Here is a 25,860-nt window from a genome sequence, read left to right as displayed (position 1 = left end):
TCAAGAAGTTACTGCCCTTGTTGAAAAATTCTGCCGACAGACAGGCTGTGAAGTAAATTGGGAAAAAAGTGCCGGTTTCTGGCATGGAGACTGGGATGTTACGCCTGAATACTTTTCTCGTTTGCAATGGTCAAAATTGCCGACCCAGTATTTAGGCGTGCCGCTTGAATCGTACCGAGATCCCACCCCTTTCTGGGCTGGCCAAGCAGAGAGAGCGAGAGAGAAAGCTGATTCATGGCAGGGCAAGCCGTTGTCAATGTTCTCACGCGCTTATGTGTGCAATGTTTTCCTTGTGGCAAAGATATGGTACGTAATGAATGTGCTTTCGGCGACGCGTGTTAGCATTCAAAAAAATCATCGTGTCTTTGCCGTTTTCATGTGGGCATCAACATGGGAAAAATGCAGCAGAACCAACCTCTTTCTTCCTGTTAAGGCGGGGGGCTTGGGCCTTGTGCATCTCTTTTTGCGACAGGTTGTCTCGCGTTTTTTTTTTCCTTCGTGATCAAAACGACAAATTCTTGAGGACGGTCATGCAAGTACGACTGTGTAAAATGCTTCCAGAATACGTTGTCTGTTCTGGTGAGAATATGAGTGGCGCTTTAAAAGGGTACATGCGCGAAGTTGTCTTGTCTTTCAGAATGTTGCATGCGCGTTTTTCAATGGAATACTTGAGCAAAGTGTGTAAGAAGAAGCTGTACAAAGATCTTCTGGATGTGATGATACCGTTGCCGATTTACCGTGCACCACACCGTGGAGGCCCCGGACAGGATGTCTTAAAGCGTGTGAAAAAGATGCCAGTTAGGCCTTCAGTTAAAACGTTCTTCTTTAAGCTACATTCCAACACATTACCTGTTAAAACCTGGTTACATGAAAGAGGCTTATTCGTTCCCTGGACAACAGACTGTCTCCTTTGCAAAAAACCAGAGACAATCGAGCACGTCTTTCTGGATTGCTGGGACCCAGTCTTTCACTGGGATGTTCTCCAGAGAACACTAAAGAAACACCTTCCGTTAGATCCGTATGGCATACGGCTCCTTCCAGTCGAGAGTGAGGGTATTCCTTTGGATTTAGTCATGGTCTTGGGCCTCCACAGCCTGTGGAAAACAAGGATGCAAGTGCAACATGCAGATGTCAATACGCGTTCTGTACGCGAGAACTTTATCGAGAGTGTGCTGCTCCTTAGAGAAACGTATCGGGTGCTTTCCGATCCACCTGACTGGATCAGTGTGCTCGATGAACTGGCTGTCCTCAAAAAATTTTAAACCTTTCGTGACAGCCGAAGTCTGGTTGTTGCGAATTTTACCATTATTGTGGATCTTTTTTGAATTGATGTGAACTCAAAACAGGCAATAAAAAAAAAAAAAAAAAAACTCGTGGCTGAGTGGTAGCGTCTCCGTCTCACACTCCGGAGACCCTGGTTCGATTCCCACCCAGCCCATCTTGGAACTTGCTTTTTATTTATGAAGTGAATGCCGGGATTTATCGCTCACTGGACGCCGACGACACCGGCTTTTCTGCGACACGAGCTCCTTAACGCTACCGCGTTAAAATTGACAGTGGCTTATCTCGGCTATGCCATTGTAGACGTACAGCGAGAGGTACTTACGTTTCCCTGGCTGAGCTTCTTGCGGTCACTCTATGTTTAGCAATGAGAGGCGTTGGGTGTACACATCTTTTATTCATTTTACTTGACAGAGACTACGAGTCGTGTTCTGGGCGCTCTATGTTGATAGTATTTCTTGTGCACGCGTCGATCAATCGCGCGCTAGTAACTTGATTCCCGGAGCTGTCTACAGTTTAATAGCCTGTTTCCAGCGCCCGAATCTACCAGAGGAGCCAAAGCTCGCGCTAGAGACTCCGTGGGCCGTACAGGAGAGGACTAACCTTATCTCGAAAGCTAAAAAACACGACCAACACAACCGCATATTTTCACATGACGTCCCATTAATTGTTGTGCCTAGTAGGTGCAGTACGCGTACGCAGCGCGCTGGAGCTTAATCCGGACCGTGCGATCTACCGCTGTTTCAGGCACCGAGTTTCAGCGCAATCGCATTGCAAGTGCATAATGTGCAAAACATGATGCCGAAAGAGATCAGGCATTTTGTTCCATGTGTGAATGCTGTTTTTTTTTTCTTTTTTTTTTTGCACTTAAAATGGACATATCTCCCTACCTGCATTTCTTTACCGACTGCATTTCCACAGATTTTCACGTCTCGCTCTTCAGGGCTTGTCGCCTTCTTGACCAATCTTCTAACTCACACACTCGCCTAAACTTGACAAACAAACTAGGAAACTATTGAATTGCGCCGCAGCACCGTTTCACGCACCGCACTGCGATCTGCGTCGCAACCGGCCTCCATAGGCGTCGCCGTTTTGCCAACGTTGCCAGGTTAGTACGCCGTAATTTGCGCTTGATCTGGCCCAAACGTCGTATGGAAAGTGATGGCTACCACGCGTGAAGAACTATCATGGCTGCGTGCACGATTAGCAAATGAGTCGAGAGGGTTTACATGGTAGTGCGGCCATCGCTTTCACTCTATTCGTGGTTGTATTAAGTCTAGCGCACTGCACACCTATGAGATCTCTTCGGTTATGATAACATCGATTCATGCACAACTGCTCATCCGCGTGACGTCAAGTGCGGGTCCGACGGTGGAGCAGGCGCGCGTCCGCGGCGACGGCGTTACGCACGCCGCACTTGCTGCTCCTCTCCAGTTACCATGGTAATGGCGCATGCGCACGACTGGCCTCTCCCGGCCACCGATGAATGCTCGACTGGTAGCATCGTGTAGCTATCGCTGCAAAAATGATATAACAGAACGTAAGTCGCGTTAGAGCTTGTCCATGATTTAACAGGCGTGGAAGAAAACTTGAAGAAGAAAACATCCTGTTCAACGCACTCAGTGATGACTCCTCTGTCTTCATTCTCTCTTTTCTGAAAGAATTAAACATATTCGAAATATTGGATTTGAACACCGTAATTTGTGAAGAAGCACATACCAGAACGTTTGCTGACAGGGCGACTATTCCAAGACATTTCCTGCCCTGCTTCCGCTCCTTTCATTTTTGTTTCTGAACACTGCATACCATCAAAATGCTTTGATATGCTGTTGACATTTGCAGATAATACGTCTCACCTTGCATGTGCAAAGTGTTTGCTCGCCGTGGGTTTCGCCACAGCATCTAATCAATTTTAATCGGCGCCAGCACGTGCACGCGCATCATCGTCGGATTTCAGTTTGGGGGTGGACAGTACAGTCCACGTAACAGCGACGCGATTCCATGGACGTCACTGCGTGCACACAGCTCGCCTGTTTTCCAGTTATGCGAGGAAATCACCGAATTTTGTGAAGCTGTGGCACGAAGCTTAGCGCGTTGCTAACGGTCCTAATTGCAGTCACGTGCCTACCAGTAATTGTTCAAACGTTTACTATTAGAATTTGCCTAATCACTCTACTATAGTTAACATGATTTGCCTGTTGTTTTTTTTTTATGTCAGCCAACACTGACATTATTATTGCCGCAATAACGTTTCTGCCTCAAAAACACCGTTTTAAAGAATTACTGGCCAGCTTTCATGAAACTCTGATGTGTACTACGCGTGCCTGTGCACGTGTGCATGTGCGTGCGTAAGTGCGCCAGGTTCTTCGGTCACGCACAATTTATCTCAGCGCCATGTCGCAAATATTTTGAAGTACGTATGCAAAGCACCACCTAGATAATTAAGATTGGCAGTACGAGCGACCGCCTCACAAGATGAGCACGGTATACAGCTGCATCGTACAAATGTGGATGGCACAGATCCCAGACGGTCTCGAGAAGCAAGGACCTGTAGCGGCGGTATCCTGGCTGAGGCAGCTGGCCCAGTTCCCATGCAAGCGCGCTTCTCTAATTCAATGGCACGTGGCGCCGTTGTAAAAAGGACGCATTTATAATTGAGCAGGACGCATTCTTCACGAGTTCTGCCGATGCTCGGTTAGCAGAGATCGCACGGCAAGCAGGCTAGGCGGGGTCTGCCAGCGTCGTTATGTGAACTGTCTCCGCTGCCTTTAAGCACACTCTCCTGAGTCGAACTTTCAGAGCCATATGCACTGCCTGATTCGAGAAGGGAAAACGGTGAGCTCTGAGCTTTACAAGCCTTTGAGATAAAGCTCATATCTTGCTACACCAGGGCGATCAAACACACACACAGCAGACAGTTTTCTTCCCCACTGTTATGTGCAGAGCGTGGCATTTTGGTGATCCGTTACCATTTACCATGCAAGACGTAGTGTATGTTTCCACGGGTTTAAGGTGGTTGATTGCATAACAAATTAGTCTTTTACTATACAGGCTATATTCTTTATCTTATTACAAGTAGCTGTTTGTAATCTTTTGCCTGTTTATCTCGGAACTCTTCAAGTTTAGAGTGTAAACGCTGTGCTAACGTCCCTATTTGAAAGCTTTCAAGAGTGGTTTTCAATCCACAGCTGACATCAGGGTGCTAGGCAGGAACGAAATACTCATTCCAAGGACTGCGTTTCAAGAAGAGGCGCCACCTTCGCTCGTCTGGCTCTGGCATTAATCTCTCTTTCGTTTCCAGAAGAGGGCACACTTAAACTCTGCCTTCAAGAGCATGACGCGATAGCGCAGGCTGCCACCACACATATAAGGCCCTGCTTTAACGAAGGCGTATGAACGTACTTGAGTGGTGTAATGGTAGCGTGTATGCAACTGTTCTGGAAAGCTGATTCTGATATTAGCCTCTCAAATCAAATGAGAGGCCCGAGTTGGTAGCTCCTGCTAACGTCAGGTAACCTTATATCCAGTTAGTGCTCGATCATGCAGCTGCCATTTACCGCCTGTGAGCGCCATGATCGCGACATTTCGCTCGCAACTCACGCCAGCACCGGATTTTCTGTGGAATGGGGCCGTTAGCGCTGTAGCAATAAAATGCTTCGCTATGCTTAGACGGTAAAATTCGTCTGATGAACTTTGTAGTTTCGTCAATGCATAAAAATAAAAAGCAACAAGAGAAAAGCATACTCAAATGTATGTAAAGCTCTGTTTCTCTGTTACTTCGTGAATTCTTCAATTTCTCTTTAATTTGGTGCCGTACAGTGGAAATTTTCCTTCCTTGTCCCGACCGCCGGTGGCTGCGTTTCGATTGAAGTGAAACGACGAGGCACCCGTGCGCTGTGCGATGTCAGCGCATGTTGTTGTTGTGGCTGTAGGATGAAAAAAAAAAAGAAAATGTACGGGCCTGCTACTCGCTCTGTAGCTGAGCCACCTCCGCTGCCTCGTTTTTTTTTTCTTCTTTATTGCCGGTCATCATCAACACAAAACAAAACCAACAAAAACGGGCTACAAACAGAATGCTCACAATAAGCATGACACTTAATACAGAAGCCGGCAGGCTCATACGAGTTGCCTTTGTCAAGTTAAAATTCCTTCAGCTCGCATAGTGGTTGGACTCTTGAAATCCAGTCTGGCACAGTGGTCTTCAATTTGTGCATTTCAACCAATGCGTGTATACTCTCGCGAAAGTAGAGCCTTGCAGGGCGGGCGTCAGGGTCACAGTGAAAACCCGCCATTCTGGACCGCCATAGACTGTGCAGGCCTATTAGCATAACCGTATCAAGTGGAATCCCATCATTATTTTCAGTTGGCAGGAATCTAATCCCGTATGAGTCTCATGGTAATTCTTTTTTAACAGTTCGTTGCAGCACATCCCAAAAATAGACGCCCTCCCAACAGTGCAGAAATACATGGTCTATTGTCTCCGCTGCCTCGTGCGGACAGAAGAGAAAATGGACAAGAAAGAAAAAAGAAGAGGAAGAGAAAGTCGCGCGTCGCAACAACAGCCGTCTACCACCACAACCGAAGCGGTGGCGGGTGCAATGACGGCCTACACAGATAAACATTCAGTGGCAGGCTAGCACCCGCTGCAAGCGGTGGTGACCTACCTGTACCAGCCCCATCAGGGCCAGGATAAGCCACCCTTCACCCCCTCCACACCGCAGCTGAGGTAGTTCAGCCACAGAGCCATTAGCAGGCCCGTGAATATAAGGCAATTACTTTTAATGGCTCATGCTGTCGTGGAGAAAGTGTGTCCCACTTTTGAGGCGATCTGACTGGCCAGGCGGGATGCGTTCTGATCGGCCGAGGCGGGATGCGCCCTGCCATCTGCAATGCCACACCTGAACGCACGCTCTGATAAAGGTGGCTGTTCCTAGCCCTACGGGGCTGCGACTGGTAGGTCAACGCCGGTTGCGGCAGGGGCTAGTCTGTCACCGAATTTTGCGGCGGCTGTCGCGTGGCGATCCTTGGCAAGCGTTGAAATGTGGGATTGCACATGGCTGCAATGCTAGAGAAGAAGAGATTTCTGGAGGAAAGGCGCAGTATCTGTCACACTTTCTCCGATAAGTGTGCGTTAGGATGGTACGCCAGCGCTCCTGTCGCGTGGCATTCCTTGGCGCGCTTTCAAGTGTTCGATTGCAAATGGCAGGAACGCTAGACAAGAGAAGACCTCAGGCTTTCGCCTTTCACTACTTTAGTCGCTAAACTCCCTCCTAATGTTTTCCTTCTTCCTACAGCCACAACTTTTACTACAACTATTATTATTATTATTATTATTATTATTATTATTATTATTATTATTATTATTATTATTATTATTATTATTATTATTATCATCATCATCATCATTATTGGCATGCGTTCGCCGCAGTGCTTCTGCAACTGTGAGATTAGATGGTACACCGTCTCGCTTGTCGCGTGGCGTTCCTTGGCGCGCGTTGGTTCCAACAGCACCGCTCGTCGTCGCGTCCCCTAGTTTGCCAACGAGATGACAGAAACGCTAGAGAAGGAGAACACATTTCGCACAATCTCGCGAACATATTTGGGAAACGTGAGATTTTCACCATGAACCCAGCAAAGCTTTCGCCTTTTTTTGATAGGATATTTACCCGCAGGTGTTTTCAATATCAGTTTTCGAATGGAGCTTAGTTCCTCGATAGCCACATGTGGCTCTGGACTTCCAGACAGCTATCTCTCTACAGGAACGGTTACTATTGAGTGAAATTGCTGCACGACGCTTCCTGAATGCGTCAACGAATCATCCGGGTTATGAATTTGTATGCACATGCACGTGCAAAAAAAAAACATTTCAAGGCACACTGTTCATCGTAAATATAAAACGAGACCGACGGCAGACTTGTGAGCAATAAATAGTGTCTCATATAGCGAACGGTCTATTTAGGTGCAAGCAGGACGACACGTTTTCGAACCATCAAATCGGTCCCAATGATTTCTCGCCAAGCAGCGCATTGAACTTGTCTGACCTCTGCCTGCGATATGGAGAACTTATATAGGGTTGCGCAGAGTGTAGGACTGCTGGTAGGTTGCATGTAATGGTGGTTATCACGAGCATGTTTTTCGGCAACAGTGCCTAGGAAACACAACGAAGCTTCGCAGTGATAATTATGCATCAAAAGAACAAAAAAAAGATGAAAGAGAAAGAAACAAGAATGAGACCGAATATTCGTTTGCAGAATTGTCAGAAAATAACTGTTTCTCATGAAAAGAACAGCTGCGATTCAGTGGGAATAGAAAAAAAACTGGTACCAGTGAGAAAGTAGAAATGATTAAGTTGAAAGAACGAACTATCAACATCTTGCAATATGAATCGGGAGTGAATCATCGACAGCTTATAATTTAGTGCATTTTTCCTGCTCGCGACAATACGCGGCTATTGAAAGGATTCAAGTCAACCTTAATGTATATTTACATTCACCGCTGCATTAAAGCACGGAGTGTGTCGTGCCATGGGCTTAACACTGCAAAGTCCACAAATGAGGATTGACTAAAAAGGACTTTACAGGCAGCGGTAATTTCGAACCTCAAACAGGCAGCCGTCGAGCTACGTTAGCGCCCAGAAGCACACGTCAGCCAGAGGCTGTCGCTTTGTGGCGACGTCACCGGCGCGTGCGTTTGAAGTCTTCCGACTTCCGGCGTCGGTGATTGCGGGATCTGCATTCATAGCTGGAACTCGCCAGCCCTTCATTAAGTCGATGCCGCAAAATAATCGCTCGGCGACTGAATCGTCGGCGCATTCCCTTCGATTAACGGTCCAGGGGACGTCGTCATCTCTCGCGAAATGACCTGAGCCGCACGGAGCGCTTGCGCAATTACGCCTGGATTTCCGGCTGGCGAGTTCATTTGTTTCCGCACACGTGCATGTGCACGCGCCGGATTCCTTTCCTTTCTGTCCGAGTGGTCACTTCTATGCGACGGTAGTGGGATGAAAGCTCCTTTCCGACTCGGCATTTGTGTCTGTGCAGAGCTGTTTTCCATTACCTGCCGTCTGCCAGAAAGAATTGTGCCAGTCAAACATAACGAACGAGTCCGCTTTGCGGAGTGTCTAAATATATACGCCCGAAGTGCTCAGTCGATTCTCATTAACAGTACGGCAGCCATCTAATGTGACATCATTCTGCTTGCCATGCGTGTGTGTGCGTGCGCGCGTGTGCGTGCGTATATATATATATATGCCTGTGAGTGTTCACCAGCGCCACCCTCGTCGTCCCTAGCGGCGGATGTGACACCTCCTGTTATACCGCAAGCGTCACGTATAACAGGATATGCCACATCCGCCACTAGGGATGAGGGTGGCGCTGGTGAACGCTCACAGGTTTCGGTTAGTAAACATAAATACCCAAGCAAGCGGAAGGTTGGACAGCCGTCGATGTAGCTGGACGCGACAGTCGGAGGTCATCGGTTCGATTTCCACCATGGGCGCGTTGTTTTACCTCCCGCTTTGCATTTAATTTTTTGTATCCCGATAATCACCGTAAGACTAATTCCTGTCAAATACCAACAACTAAACATAAAAAAATCCCCAACATTTGCTTTAGACTCGTAGACTGTCCGCTCCTTAAAACTATGTACATATTGTGACGGAGAACAAGCATACACGGCGGTTCTTTCGAACGCCCTGCTTTAGTCTGTCTTCATCATCTCCTGCTTCTCCGCTCCTGTACTGTTCACTTCGTCGTCGCCTAGTGCATCACAATATATATATATATATATATATATATATATATATATATATATATATATATATATATATATTGCGCAATTACGCCGGGATTATATATATATATATATATATATATAGAGAGAGAGAGAGAGAGTGTGTGTGTGTGTGTGTGTGTGTGTGTGTGTGTGTGTGTGTGTGTGTGTGTGTGTGTGTGTGTGTGTGTGTGTGTGTGTGTGTGTGTGTGTGTGTGTGTGTGTGTGTGTGTGTGTGTGTGTGTGTGTGTGTGTGTGTGTGTGTGTGTGTGTGTGTGTGTGTGTGTGTGTGTGTGTGTGTGTGTGTGTGTGTGTGTGTGTGTGTGTGTGTGTGTGTGTGTGTGTGTGTGTGTGTGTGTGTGTGTGTGTGTGTGTGTGTGTGTGTGTGTGTGTGTGTGTGTGTGTGTGTGTGTGTGTGTGTGTGTGTGTGTGTGTGTGTGTGTGTGTGTGTGTGTGTGTGTGTGTGTGTGTGTGTGTGTGTGTGTGTGTGTGTGTGTGTGTGTGTGTGTGTGTGTGTGTGTGTGTGTGTGTGTGTGTGTGTGTGTGTGTGTGTGTGTGTGTGTGTGTGTGTGTGTGTGTGTGTGTGTGTGTGTGTGTGTGTGTGTGTGTGTTGCCGTTTGCTGAGCGCTGGTGTCAACCAAAGCGGTCAACTCCCCGATGCCGTCGACATGCACCGGCAGGACGAGAAGAGGGTTATTCTGAAATTGTATGCGTGGGCGAGTAGCATGAGGACAATCCTTGTACATGAGGCCATGTTGTCTGCACAAAAAGCAACCGCGGCGTTGCTGTGCTGCTGCGGCAGATGTCCCGGCGACAGCAAGGATCCCGTGACGACGGGCCGTGTCATGCAAGGAGGCCGCTCGGTAGACAAAATGGAGAAGCTGTCAGGGTCTAGTGCGGTCATAATCGATGCGTGGGTGCCATCGTGAAGCCCGTCGACAATGTGCTGTTTGGCTGCGCACGCGGGCCACTCGATGTTGCAGGCCTGAGAAAGACGGACCTTATCATAAATGTAAAGGGGGACGTATTCATCTGGAGCCTGGCGCCGCGATCTAATTGTTCTGAGTTCGGCGTCGGGCGCACTGGCCAGGGGTATAAACTCAGGAAGGAGGGTAGACGTTCAGGCCGACCAAGTGGTGTAGTGGCGGCCTTTGTACTGGTGCCAGGCGCGGGTGGCACCACGGAGATAATCTTCCGCGACGGCGAGCGTGGTGGCTGGAGACCAGGCGGACCGCCGGGCAGCAGCGTTGACAAGTTCAACCCATGCTTCGACGTCATCAGAGAAGCCACGGAACTCCGGAAGCGGTACCGGTGTAAACTGGACACCCAGAGGACGTCGAGACGCGGCCAAGCGCTTCGGCGAAAGTGGCGGATACCTCCCGGAGGGTGGAGAGCACTTCGGGAAGGAGGGCCGCCAGAGCCGAATCCGCCGAGGAGGCATGGACGCCGTTCTCGATCGGAATAGAAGTTCCGGGCGCCGAGTGAGCCGGTTGTTTGACTGCCCAGCCGCTTTGAAGGCGGAGCGGATCGGGGAGGTCTGGGTTGGGCCCGAAATTGGTCGACTGCGCCATTGTGACGGAGAACAAGCAGACACGGCGGTTCTTTCGAACGCCCTGCTTAATTCTGTCTTCATCATCTTCTGCTTCTCCGCTCTGCATTGTTCACTTCGTCGTCGCCTAGTGCATCACAATATATATATATATATATATATATATATATATATATATATTGTGATGCACTAGCGCCACCCTCAACCATAGCGGCGGACGTGGAACGTCCTTTTGTTACCGCCAGCGTCACGTAGAACGTGGTCAAGAGCGAGGGCGAAAGCTGTGCTAGAACCCTCTTACGCTACCTATGACTTCAAGACTGCCGGAACCGAGACCCCCGTAAGCTACAAGCAGATCAATTAAGGGGAGATGAGGTTGCTCCTTATAATACATGAAGGAAAGAATCCATCAGTTGGCGAGGCCAAGGAAAGCGTAGGGGATGCTACTGTGAATACTTATAGCCAGTCCAAGCGATCCCCTGGAACAGAAGTGGTCGGCGCCGAGCGTTTTTCTCTTTCATTGCAATGCGTAAGCTCCAAATCATTTGCGGGCGGATCATTATGCTGCCGGAAGGTGGCGGCACTCCACACGTAATTACCTGCCACACTCCGGCCCTTGGTCATAATCGCCCGCTGCGGAATAAGCCTGGAGCGCCGAGCTGTACCGCAAAGGGCTGTCTGGCCGGGACACTCAATGCTGAAGCTACGGCCGCTGGCAAGATGAAGATTCTTGGAGAGTTGATTTCACATCCCATTGGCTAAATTTATTCTGTAAATATTGGCAGAGGAGGAACAAAAAAAAAGTTTGAGCGTCTCTTAGACGTCTCTTAAGAGGAGTACGCGAATACCTACCCATCCTCTCCTATTATTGACTGGAATGACTGAAAATGCCCCTAATCGATAAATTTTTATCGATAAGGGGCATTTCCAGTCACTTGCGGTCATTGCAAGTCATAGTTTGATATATTGGTCGTTTTTTAGTCATTAGCAGTCCTTCTGAGTCATGCCTAGTCGTTGCAGTCATTGCCACTCCTCTCTAAGCATGTTTGCTCATTTCCAATCAGTTGCGGTCATTACAAGTCAATTTAGTCATTATTATTCATCATTATTAGTCATTAGCATTAGTCGTTAACTATATCGATGTCTATTTATAACTTTTACTCATTACCTATCACCATAAATCAGTTTATTTCTTGATCTCCCTCCTCAAACATCCGCTATTTGCGAGTGACACATTAGCGCACAGATGCGACGCGCAGACAACGCGCACAGCTCCCGCGCACAGTTTCGCTCTATGAGCCTAGAAAGGTTTTCACCTGAATATATTTGAAGTAAGAAATGGAGTTGTAGCGTCACTCTGCCTCAGAACACTATGTCAGGAATGCATTCCTTGCTAAACACCTCCACATTCAAACTATCGGCCTCGTCTTTATGTATCAGCAGCGCCAACACAATCAGGAAAAAAGTAGAGAGAGTACAAAGCGCTGATTCCTTTTTTTTTCCTAATATTGTTCGCGCTGCTGATGTATATGGACCGCAATCAACTAGCCCGTCCAATAATGCTATTGAAGTCCTTGTCTTTGTTGATTGTTCTTCTCATGCGACGCTCTATAATCAATCGCAAACCAGCTGTCCCCAATCTTTCCCGCTGCTGAATCATATTTATTCGCGTAAGCGCCATACATTTTCCCCATAAATCTACCCACATTTTATGAGGGAGCAAAGACAAGGAAATTAGGATCTGGGGATAATCAAGCAGTCAGAAAAAGTTTTAAATGGTAAAAATATGACAAATAATATATAAGGTAAGTTGATAACGTAATGCATGTTTGATTCAGTACGAATCTGGTTTTAAAGAGCGCAGCGGAATTCAAATCCCACAGAATTACTCTAAATTCATCTTTCTTTTTCTCTTTCTTTTTTTTTTTTCAGTCTCCAGAATGTCTACATGTATGACTCGTTTTTCATTGTTCATGCGCTTCATGCAAAACATGGTCGGAAATTGGTAAATATGATGTTTCATTAACCACGGTGGCATTATTTGAAAGCGTAGAACATTCAGCATTTTAGAACGTAGATTTTAGATTCCTGTTCCTTGTTTGAGCGGGGTCGCTGTTGACGTCGCTGTCGTGATGAGCGACTATTTGCGTACTGGCCCCCTACCGCTGTTTTCACTGGTCAAAATAAAGCGCAAGATACTGCTCTGCCTTCCGCAAACCGGCATAGCCATCAGGAACGCAGATGTCTCGGGCAGTCTGGTGATTGACAGCGCTGAGATCCGTAAGGACACTATAGCGCTGTCGCATAACAGCTCGTCCGAGATGGCCTTTTAAAGTCTTCGTTGGGCACAGAAGTTGCGCTGTGCGTGCGCGCATGCAGGCGCACAGAATGACTTTGGTAGGAAAGGTTACTTCATGACGATGTGCCACTTTTCTTGCTAACGTGAACCAAAATTTATAAAGTGTCGTTACATCGGACCTCAAGCTCCGTTTACTCCGAAAATTGTGGCTAGGTGCAAACTACGAAGTATAAATTAGGCTCAGAGCATGATGGTTTTTTTCATGGCATAAATAAGAAGCAACACATGCCCTCTAAAACCAAGAAAATGATATTGTTATTTGTCGATAACTTCGAAATAGGTTTTGTGACCTTTATGGTACAAAACCGGACAATTATAATTATTGTAGAAAAAATTCCTTTTGATAAACACCGGGAAACTTATGGGCAAGCAATGCTATTGAAATGCAAAGGAACATGTTCGCAGGAGACACGGATTTAGTTCTTTCTGTTGACCAGCTGAGTTCATTTGTCCTGATGACAAATTATGTTCCTTCTTATCCTGTCTCGGTGGTTCAAACCCTACACCGTTTCATCTGACCTCTCCATTCCCGTTAGATAGCACTTCCTTGCGCCTTTTTTCCTTCGCACATGATGAAGGGGGAGAAAGAACTTTCATCTAACAAGTATAGGCTAATGGTTGGTAGCCATCCTCTTCGGGGCGGTACCGTTTACACTCTAGAACTCCGTTGGCTGCCGCTCCTTGAACCCTTGCTGATATTGTGGGCATGTGCTGGGCAGAGCAGACTCTCGAGAAGTGAGGGGGGTTAGGTCCTCTGTGGGTTGACTTTGTCGCATAAAGCCGGCCACGCGTTCGAGCTAGGGCTCGTAAATGCAATCCGTTGTGTGTTCTTGCGGAGCGACTGCTATGTCCAGGAATGCAATTTCATGAAGACGACGCTATCCAACATCACAGCGTGAGAGGTTAGTAATTTTACATGCGAAAAGAAGCACTATGTAATGAACTGTCCGAGTTCTCCTTTTTAGAAGTTTTTTTTTATGCATTAAAGATTGGCGACATTGTATTTCGAATGCTTGCAGATTAAAAAGGAATACTCCTACCTTGCGCGTCTCTCCATTTAAGCAGCGTTTGGCTTCCTTGAAATAGATTCAAATAAGTCAAGCTTGGAACCGCAGAAAATCATAGAAGCACGGCTATGGCTATCACCAACTATCGTGAACTGGAAATCATCGGCCCGTTGCTACTTCGACTTTTTTTGTTTCTATTCTTTGCTCTTTATTTAGGCACGAAGTTCATCCTCAGTTCTTACATGCCACCCTTTGGGAAGAGAAAATGTATTCCCCGTAAAAAGAAACGTAAACGTCCGACGTGATGTGAGGCTGACTTAACGCCACATTTGCGGCAGGCAGCTCCGCAATTGTAGTGAGCTCTTGGGCGCTCTGTTCGGCTTCGCTGCAGACGTCAGGCCGAAAGCGCCGGGCCTAGGCAGCATTCCAACCGCCTTTATTTCCGTTCTCGAAGTCTTGTCGTCAGCGCGCAAAAAGGCTGGCGTCTCGGCGGGCATTGCATTTGAGCAGCCCGGTGGAGTCTATAAAATTGGAGCTTCCCTCCCTACCTCGGATGGTAGGAGCAGCGCCTCTAGCTTAGCTACGAATTCTATGGTGGTTCGGATCTCCTTCGGAGACAATGGAATGGCAGCTAGAACAATAGACTCCTGACGTGCGAGCGTGTGCGCGAAAGAACGCAAAACGTGCGAGCTCGTCCTGAAGCGCTTGCTTACATTCTCCCGGCTGGGAACAGGCGCCCCGCCAACGAAATCCCATGATGGAATTCAACACCCTCGCAAAATCTCCGCGTGCTTTAGCCTCACTCAATAAGGACTCGTACTGCACTCTATTTTCCTTCAGGTTCAGCGTTTCCATTTCATGGAACGTGCGCAATGCGTATTGCTTAACATGTTTAGAAAATCTGTCGTAGCTAAGCATTTGTACTATGCAAATGATTTAATCTACCGTGCTCGTACTAATGAAGTTGTCTATATGCCTAAGAACACGTGTAACGCACAGCTGAAAACTTTTAGCACGCGTTAACGCTCTAGGCCAGGCAACAGCAAAAAAGAAAGCATTTTGTACTGCCACCATAATTACGCTCTTTTTTTTTTTTTCCGCAACATACTTAGACCGCAAAAAGAAGGCGGTGTCGGCAGTGTCTTTTACAATTCTTTTTCTTTTTTTCGCAGACTTGTCAACACTCATACGAGTTCCCTGTATCACACTATACAGTGCATGACTCGAACAGGCTATGGCCAAATGGAACATAATTGCTGTACAATTAAGCATTGTAAAATATATATTTTCCATGAAAACAATATTGATAGAGATTTAACTATTTTAAATCTAGATAGGGAGCGAAATCTCTGTTCGGCTTGGTTACAACTGTTAATCGGTCTCAGCTCTCTCCTTATTGCGCTTAGTCTCGAACAAAAAAAGGCTGTTAGCCTGGTCTCAAGCTATGAAGGTAAATTGCAGTTCTTTTATCAGCGTTTTTCAAAGCTTTGACATCGATATTTATCAAAATAGTATTCAATGAATCGATAATATTTATATTGAGAATCCAGCTGATGCCAGAAATTCAGAACAGTGTGCTGCTATTGCGGTTAACAAAACTCGGGAGCGTGTTCCGAGTTTTTTTCGTTTTCAGAAGGGTCGTTATCTCCCTGGCCTCGAGTCATCTGGGCAGCTTTTCGATGGAGGCGAAAAGCAAGGCGCCCGAGTGCTGTGCGATGTCAGTGCACGTTAAAGAACATCAGGTGGTCGAAATTTCCGGAATTCTCCACTACGGCGTGTTTCGCGTAAAAAATGCGCCAGGAACGAATGAGGCGGTGCTAGCCGCCAAGAAACGATTTGAATTTATAACAAACGATATCGCATACCTTTGTGTTAGGAGCGGCACAGGAAAAAAGATACTAACTTACCGGTAATATGTATATATTATGTAATTCCTGAAATGTTCTTAATTATCAACAATTAGTAATTGCTGAAGCAGTAATCCCCAATCATCCATCTCACTTCCAAACCATTGCGCAGCACTTATCGATCAACTACAGGCCTCCACTTTTTCTGCCACATTCCCAACACTTCCAGCAACACCCGAGCTTCGATCGAATAAGCTGCATACTGCTTTTTGATCGAACAAGCAGTACACGTTTCGCGTAAAAAATGCGGCAGGAACGAATAAATCGGTGCTAGCCGCCAAGAAAAGATTTGAATTTTTAACAAACGCTATCGCATGCAATTCGTGTTAGGAGCGGCACAGGAAAAAAGATACTAACTTACCGGTGAAAGCGGTGAACATATTTTGCGTGAAATTAGTTCAATTTACTGTGGCAGCAGATTAGCCAACAGTATTCAAATATGTGCTCCAGGAAGCAGTGATTGCTTCTCTACAGAGCAAGCATTGAAGGGAAGGCTTGTCTTTTCCCTTACTTATAGAGCAGAATACTTCATAACTCTCATTCCTTCCTTTGAGGTTTCAAATTTCTTGACATCAACTTGCATAACCTTTTAGTGTTGGTGAAACTTACGGAGTGGACGACACACGCGCTATTAACGGACGATCTGGCGAAAGCCGACTCATGTTTCCAGCTGCGATCGTCACCGGCGCCGGTAGTTCATGCGACCTAATGGCCGGTAAACGATTTCGGCCTAAATAACGATTGCCTTTATAGTACTTTGTTTCACCGCAGTTGCATTTAAATGCCGCCTTTCTAACAAAGCATGTAGTTTGAGCATATTTAAAACTATATCTTGTGATCGTGACAGAACTCGGCCCCAAATTTCGCATAACCTTTCCTCTGAGAAGTTTTCTTAAGGCTTGGTTTCATGTCCTTTCTCTTGGGATCTGGTTTAATGCGCAGTATTCGGATGCCTAGTTAAAAAGGCAGGAAGCCCGTTAGCTAGGGGTGCTTCGTGGGATGTCGCTGGTGGCTAGTACTTCTGGAAGATGAAGACAACAATGAGATAGACTCCGACATTTTCGCACTGCGATACTTGTAGTGTCTTTGCATTGAAACGGTTATGCATGCACATAACTTTTTCGACGCACCACAGACCGGCAGAACAAACGGAAATACAGATCAGAGTCAAGTTTTTCGCAGTGCGGTTATTTTACACATCCAAAGATAAAAGTACTGCACATATTGCCCGCGGGCCGCTCCCTTACATAATAGAACCCTCAAGCAAAAAGCATCTTCTATCTGAGTCTTCGCTATATGCTCTCAAAAGAGCGTCCACTTGCCCCCGAGAGGGCGCACTTCTATCGAATCACGTTCACTTGACCGTCCTGAAGCGTCCTGCGACACATCGCTCATGCTCAACCCTGAAATTTATTTAGTTTGCACATAATACACAGAGCGGGACCCTTCGATCGACGCTATATGCTCGGACCAGATATCCGATTATGTGAACCCGGATTCCCCTTCTGAATCCCGCGCGTCAAACGCGCATTTGCTGCATTCGCTTCCTTTCTCGTCTTTCGAGTACGTGGATGCCCCCCAAAACCAATCAGTTCGCACCCAAAAATAATAATAAAAATACCGAGGAGGAGGTGCGTCATCCTTCTTTGTAGTCTTGCCTTAGTTCATTTTTGGTTGGTGCGGCACAACCTAAATATGTCATTATTTTGCAAATGCCAGAATTCGGTTGCGCTTTATGCTTCCCTTGAGTCGCTCGCTTTTACTCCGCTAGTCAGGTGCAGTGCTGCGCCCATCTCTTCAACCTCGAGAAGAAGGAGGGGATGGGAGGGGGGGGGGGGGGGTATTCCCTCGTCCTCTTCGAGTTTTGAAGGAGGCAGGCTGCAATCGATTTCGGGCTATGCGCGGGGCGTATTTCGAGAAAAGCGTCACGTCCGTGTTCTATACAGAGCATGCCTTTCGTCGGATCGGTGCACCTTATCGAGCCCTCTTCCTTCTCCTTATAGCAGTGCCAGCGCGTACTCCTTCAGCCAGCGTATAGTTACAGCTACACATTGTACGGGGTCTCCACTCTCTTGTTGAAAAAAAGAGCACGATAGCGTCTCAACACGTTTTGTTAACAGTAAAAAGAAAGGTTAAATGGTGGATTTCGCAAGACTGTGATCTTTGGTGCACAGAAGAACGCAAGGCGGAGATGCAGATAGCAAGAGGGGCAGAGAAGGAGGGAAATTCAAAGATGCAGCAATAAGAGTATCGTTTCCATCATGGCATGAACGTTATCACAAAACGTTTATATTTTGTGTAATTGAGCAGCTGTGGCCTCCAAGAACTCTCTCGCATAAGCAGAATTATAAGGACTGGGTTTCAGCACTCTCCCAGAAAAATGAAGAAAGCGTCTAGTGCAGCAAAGCTTTTGACACCTAAACGTTGCAGCGCACTTATCCCAGAGCTTCTATTTGTTGATATATTTGTGACATAATTGGTTCGAATGCACATGGCTCACATTATATGTAAGAGTCGGCTTCGGAGGGGCACCATTCCCTGAAATATTCGACAAATTCTTACAAATAGTTTGTGGAAACTATCTTGCACATATTTTGGTACTGCCAAATTACATTCATTATAGCCATAAATATTTCCTCGACAGTCTTGTGGTTTCTTACAATTTATTCGCTTGAACTCAACCCATCAGTTTTCTATCAGGCAGCTCTGTCGGGTTGATGCATAGGCTAAAGTGAGTCACCCCGACTGCAGGTTGGCTTTACCCGACCCGTTGGGCAAGGAGCTAATGCATAGGGCAAGAGCGCCTGCACTCTGCCTCCTCGCTATTCCGGCAGCAGCAGAAGAGAAAGCCATGAGAAGTTCGTCTGGGCATACCACCCCTTCCTTCTCTCTTGCCTGCTGGTGCTTCCCTTACTTGACACACGGTGTAGCGGCGATCTCGTCCCGACAAGAATAGGTCTATGTAAATCCAGACGGGTCGGGCTGACTCAGCCCGAAATTCGGATCTCCCCGTATCGACCCGCTAGCGTCGGGCTCATGCATACACGGCTTAAGTCAGCTTTAATTACTCATTGTGGGCGCAGGGCAAACTTGAGAGGCATAACTGTGCCACGCATTGGGAGCTTGGATCATTTCTATCAGTATGTTCATGAAATTATACAAGATTTTACAGCTGCCCCGCAATAAAGCATGCCAGATGTTTGTAAGAGCGAAGAGGTTGTCATCTCCTTACTATTGTGACAACTCGTGCTCGTGCATGAGGCTGCGGAAGCCGGTCAGTGACTCTTGGACATTGCTGGCCGCGCCATAGCGGCGTCGAGTGGCCAAACTATAGACATACCCATATTTGGTATGGTGGCACGAAAACCGACCATATATGGATAGCCACCGACTACTCCCTTAGGACGGGACCTGCGAACGGGTGAAAGCCGCGGGGAGCTAACACAGGCAGCCGGCGACCGCGGAAAGCGGTCAACCCGTGAAAAGGAGGCGCAGCAATGGAGCTAAAGGGCTTAATAGAGGAGGCGAACGGGAGAGCGGAGGAGAAGAAACCGCAGGCCAGCTCCCTTTCAGAAATTTTAGGAAGTCTTGACGAGTCTTGAAAGGCTGGAAATGGATATCATGGGCCCACTTTTAACGACAACGACAGGAAACAAATAAGTACTGGTGCGTGTGGATCACTTGACGAAATACGCTGAAATAACGGCGCTGCCTGACCAAAAAGCAGATACAGTGGCGCGTACCTTTGTAGAAGTGGTCTTTTTGCGACACGGCATTCCAAGGCAGCTGTTAATGAATCAAGGGTCAAACTTTGTCTCGAGATTGATGAAAGATGTCTATCGGCTTCTTCAGATTGACAAGAGGCAAACAACCCCTTACGACCTGGCTTATAACGGCGCTGTGGAGAGGCTTAACCAAACCGTAGGCCAACTATTATCCCACTACAGTTCACGAGATCAACGTGATTGGGATTTATGGATACAGTTTTCTGCCTTTGCGTATAACCCGGCAGTACATAAGAGCTCCGGTGTCTAGCCTTTTTATCTTTTATTTGGCCGTGATGCAGACACGCCAAATGCGGTGGTTGACAGAGAGCGACGGATGTAATAAGGGTCCCTGGAGGATTATCGAGCAGAACTGACATCTAGATTGCAGATGGCCAACCCTTATGATCCCTAAATGGAAAGAATGGTACCGCATAATACAGCAGCTCATTGGCATCGATGGCTGTAATCCACGAGAACCGGCTAAAGCAAGCACCAGCCTACTCGTCTCTTGCCGACACTGTTGCCTCACGGGAACAAGAGAGAGAGAACAAGCAGCACACAGTCCCTGCCATTGTTAACAACCCCGCATTATAGCAGAAGGCACGAAAACTTTAGCCCCTGTGATGAATTTTCTGAAGATGTAGCTCAGTGGCGCCCTCCTCGAGGAGGAGGCATGGCAATTTTCTGAATCTATACCGTACAAAATATTGCAACAAGCAATGCTAGCCGACTCGGTTCCCGCTCACTCTCTCCTTCCAGCTGCTAGGTACTATCTCCGTAACCGAGTGGTTGGCGCAGAAGTCCCTAGCTAACAGCAGTGAAGGATGAAATAGCTAGACTCTCTTTCGAAGTAAAAAAATTTGTTTGCTGGTACCTAACGCTCGAATTGATTTTAGTTGCACTTTTGTTTGTTCGTTTTCGAAGTTTTTGTATATAGCGTTCATTATTATCTCATTGTGCACTCGAAGGGTATTTACAGTGAAGAATACTTTTGAAATCGTGCCGTGGCTCAGGGTTCGTGACGAGGAAAACAGTGACATTCGTGAAATCATACCCGAAAGGTTGTGTGTGTGTGTGCGTGCGTGCGTGCGTGCGTGTGTGTGTGTGTGTGGGTGTGTGTGTGTGTGTGTGTGTGTGTGTGTGTGTGTGTGTGTGTGTGTGTGTGTGTGTGTGTGTGTGTGTGTGTGTGTGTGTGTGTGTGTGTGTGTGTGTGTGTGTGTGTGTGTGTGTGTGTGTGTGTGTGTGTGTGTGTGTGTGTGTGTGTGTGTGTGTGTGTGTGTGTGTGTGTGTGTGTGTGTGTGTGTGTGTGTGTGTGTGTGTGTGTGTGTGTGTGTGTGTGTGTGTGTGTGTGTGTGTGTGTGTGTGTGTGTGTGTGTGTGTGTGTGTGTGTGTGTGTGTGTGTGTGTGTGTGTGTGTGTGTGTGTGTGTGTGTGTGTGTGTGTGTGTGTGTGTGTGTGTGTGTGTGTGTGTGTGTGTGTGTGTGTGTGTGTGTGTGTGTGTGTGTGTGTGTGTGTGTGTGTGTGTGTGTGTGTGTGTGTGTGTGTGTGTGTGTGTGTGTGTGTGTGTGTGTGTGTGTGTGTGTGTGTGTGTGTGTGTGTGTGTGTGTGTGTGTGTGTGTGTGTGTGTGTGTGTGTGTGTGTGTGTGTGTGTGTGTGTGCGAACATTCTTAGAACGAGCGGATGTGACGTTTTTTCTCCTATCATTTTACTGAGCATCTTTAATATTTCTGTAAAGGTTCATGCAAATATCTCAATCTTTGCTAATTAAAGGCGTTTATCTTACTACAGAGTACATATCAGTTTTTATTTACATAATTAAAGAGAACTATTTTGTCTCCTCAGGAACCTGTATGAAGGACAAGAGGCCACAGTCAGAACTGGGCATGGTCTTACCGACTGGTTTCCGATTGAGAAAGGAGTGAGGCAAGGCTGCATACTGTCGCCCTGCCTCTTTAACCTATATGCAGAGTGCATCATGAGGAAGGTCGGTCTGGACGAGTCTTCATGTGGAGTGAAGATTGCTGGAAAACGTATCAACAACCTTAGATATGCGGACGATACCACTTTAATGGCAGAAAGTGAAGTGGAACTCAAGAGACTTTTGATGCGCGTACAAGAAGAGAGTGAGAAGTTTGGGCTTAAACTGAACATTAAAAAGACGAAGATCATGGCGTCTTGCCCTATCAAGTCCTGGAGCATCAATGGACAAGAAGTGGAAGCTGTGACAGATTTTCTCTTCTTGGGCTCTAAGATTACCTCGGAAGGAGACTGCAGCCATGAAATTAGGAGACGCCTGCTTCTGGGAAAGAGAGCAATGGTTAGCCTTGACCGCCTAGTAAAGAGCAGAGACATTAGTCTGCCAACCAAGATCCGTATAACTCGTGCTATGGTCTTTCCAGTTGTGATGTATGGATGCGAGAGTTGGACTGTGAAAAAGGCTGACCGCAGAAGAATTGACGCGTTTGAATTGTGGTGCTGGCGAAGACTCTTGAGAGTTCCTTGGACTGCCAGAAGATCAAATCAGTCGATATTGTCGACCATAAACCCTGACTGCTCATTGGAGGGTCAAATTCTAAAGTTAAAACTCAGCTACTTTGGTCATCTGATGAGACGAGAGGAGTCGCTGGAGAAAGATTTGATGTTGGGAAAGGTTGACGGTCGCCGAAGAAGGGGTAGGCAGCGAACGCGATGGTTAGATGGCATCCTCGAGGCACTGCAGATGAAGTTATGTGATGTTAGGAAGATAGTGAGAGACCGGAAAGCGTGGCGTGAAATGGTCCATAGGGTCACGAAGAGTCGGACACGACTGAACGACTGAACTGAACTGATTTTGGCAATGGTAATGTGCTCAATGAAACACGAATAAATCTTTCTGCAAGTCACCCTGAAATATTTTGTTTGTTTTGTTTGTTTTGTTTTTGTTTTTTGTTTTTTTGCGATGGAACATTAGGCCCTGAAAAGGAAAGCGACTCTGTCTCTTCAAGCAGTTGCCTACGGAAGCCTTCTATTCTTCTCTTTCTGCTTGTCAAGCTTTCTGCCGAACTTAAGATTCCTCTTGTTTAGCGCAAAAGGACAGGACACAGAGTAAGAAAACACGTTCAACACGACCGCTGCTCACAACTGCTTTATTGACGCCTAAAATACGCATATATATAATCGCAGGCCTGTGTGTGCAGAGCATAGTAAGTAATTTGAGAACAGCACGAAGATTCTGTACAATGCAGAAATGGAATTCATTTCGCCTCACGTGTGACACCTATCCGCGTGCTGTACTCAAATTACTTGCTAGGCTGTGCGCTTGCATGCCTGCGATTATATATATATATATATATATATATGCTTAATTTAGGCTTCAATAAAGCAGTTGTGAGTAGTGCTCGTGTTGTACATGTTTTCTTCTCTGTGTCCTGTCCTTTGGCGCTAAACAAGATTAATTTTAAGACTGATCACCAATTAGCCCAACAATTAACGCTTTTAAGGTATATTTCTCTTGCCGAACCTCTTCTCGTTCTATGAAAAACATATTTTCGTATCGCCTATATAGGCCTTCCGCAGCATAGCCGTCCTTTCACACCTGGCCTAAGGAATGCCGACGCCATCTTTAGACTTCTCACAGATGCTTTCATAGACAAATGAAACCAGATAAAGGGAGCGAGAGACCAAACATGGTTGAAATTTTTCACTGACATACTGCGCTCGGCGGGAAAGCATTCCTCCTCTGTAATCTGTTGCCTCGACAAATGTGTGAGGGGTTTCAGCACCATAGCTGACACCTATTTGAACAGTAGGTGCTTCAGTATCGCCGATATATTGGTGCCTGTGGTGCGAAAGCACAGCCGTACTTTTGAATGGTTGGTTTTTGCCCTCAGGTACCATTCTGGTTGAAAAAAGGGTAACATAGATGAGCGAACCACGCGAGCCGAATCTAAATTCTCAGTTTTTTTATCTATCAGCAGCTCCCTGGCGCCCACATATCAAGCAGTCACTTCAACGCACTTTATACGTAGGAGGTCCGTCAGTCCCTAGACGCTAACTCGAATGTCATCTCGTCGTCGTGACCACCCAAGTTGAGTGAATCTGCAGAAGGCTTTCTCATGGCTCCAAACATTTTCCTGCTTTTCGTCTTTCGCTGACATTTTATTGCAGCCAACTTTATAATGTCATCGTAACTTTCTACATCCCACAGGAATGCAGTGACAGTCGTAACCACTATGTTGTTCCGGCTCAGATATCCCAGACAATACGATCGACAGGCGTCTGTGCTGCGTTGCTAGCTTCTTTCTATTTGCAGCTGTCTCATGGGGTGAAGCCACCGAGGCTGGCGCCAAGAGGATTACACACTTCGAGCGCTCGCTGAAAATTATCAGGCAGTCTCCGCTGAGCGCTGTGGCAGGCATAGTCATTTTGCTTTCCCTAAGCCAACTTTTCTTTGGTTATTCCGATAGTCCTTGACAATCCTCGATAATTGTTCAAAATAACATTGTTTTGTTGTGGCGACATTGCAGTAGCATTGTACCATATAAGTGTGCCTAGGTTTGGTAATATTTCGAAGTAACCATGCCGCTGTCTTAAATAATCATGTTTAGGTGCTACTTTTAATACTGACGTCTAAGATAGTAGCAATAAGAAAGTGCGGACTTTCACTCTTTTATCAAGTTTAAGCATGCTAACAAGATACAAGGTGCCACTAAATCGCAGTTACTTGGTAACAGCCTGAAGCAAACAAGTATAGATTACATATGGGCTACAATTGAGACCAAACTTACATATGGGCCAGGACCAAACTTTACCAGAACTCATACTTTCCCCTCACAACACATCAGTGGAACTGTTTGCCTCAATTTATTGTTGAATGCACGAATGAAAATATGTTTGCTGAACTGTTATTGCAGAACATGTAACCCCTCTCCTGCTTGGGCAGCGCAGCTGTCTGCAGTATTTGGAAATAAATAAATAAATAAATAAAAATTCCTGTTACTTAGCAACAGCCTGAAGCAAATAATTATTACAGATTACATAAGGGTTACAATTGGCCTCGAGATCGAACAGAGTCGCCACCTAGCGGCACAGAGGTGAAACCTACCCAGTGTGGATGCGTATTCGCGTCGCGTGCCATCCCGCAGGGATTTTCATGCGCGAGTGCGGTGTGTAAAGGAGTGCTTTTTGTTTGTTTCGCGCTTCCTGTGCGCTTTTGCTTACCTATGTGCCTCTTGAAAAAGAAATATGAACAGGCTATTACCCCGCGCTCCATTAAAAAAATATATATACTTGTCCATATGTCACGCTGGAAAGGACATCATCCATCGCGGTCTTCGGCGCCTGAGATTCTTTGACGAGCGGTATCTCAAATGAAGCGCGCATGTCGTTAGGCGCCTTGTCAAAGCAAAACAGGTTGCTGCCGTCAATACAACCTAATGCAAGCACTCAAAGATCGTATATTCCCACTTCTTTTTGCATTACTGTAACTGCTGAAACATGCGACCGCAAACTGCTGTATAGTAAAATCCAGTTTGCACAAGCCTCTCTGTGCCTTCTGCATCCACGATACAGTTGTCAGAGTACTTTCTTTCTTTCTTTTTTTTTTTCTTGCTTTTAAACTTCTGTCGCGGTGTCTCAGTGTTAGGGTGCTTGACTGCTGATTTCGAGAAAGGGGTTCGATCTCGGCCGCTTTGAAAGGCACTCCTCGGCTGTGCGATTTGACTGCACGTTAAACAATCCCACGTGGTCAATGACACCGAGGCCCGCCCCTACATCATCCGTCATATGTAGCCGATGTCGCACGGCATGTTAAACTCATATATAAATTTAATTTCTTTTTTTGTTGTTGTTGACAGATCCTGCGCATCAGTAATAGTGGTAATGAGCAGATTTCTCTTTAGAGAAATGCTTCAATGTTTGAGAAACAAATCTTCGCAGTACGTGTTATACTAGTAGCCAATTAGAATCATTAAAACCTCTTTTCACCCGTGCTCTCTTTCGAGCAAACTGGTTTTTTCTGACAAGGGGAGTAAAACAGCTTCATACGGACTTAACCATCGGTGTTTAGTGTGGGAAAACACCGATGGTTATATTTATAGTCACATTATAAGATGAACTCAATTTCTTTCAGGATAGTTTTATATCCGGCACTTGCTTTAGAAGTAAACGACAGAATCGCCCCCCCCCCCCCCCCCCCCCCAAGTCACTGCTCAACAATAAATACAATGATAAATAAATCTTCA

Source organism: Amblyomma maculatum, chromosome 6, assembly GCF_055883805.1.
Source record: "Amblyomma maculatum isolate TAMU_Amacu chromosome 6, ASM5588380v1, whole genome shotgun sequence".
In the NCBI taxonomy this organism is placed as follows: Eukaryota; Metazoa; Arthropoda; class Arachnida; order Ixodida; family Ixodidae; genus Amblyomma; species Amblyomma maculatum.
This window is presented reverse-complemented; position numbering follows the sequence as displayed.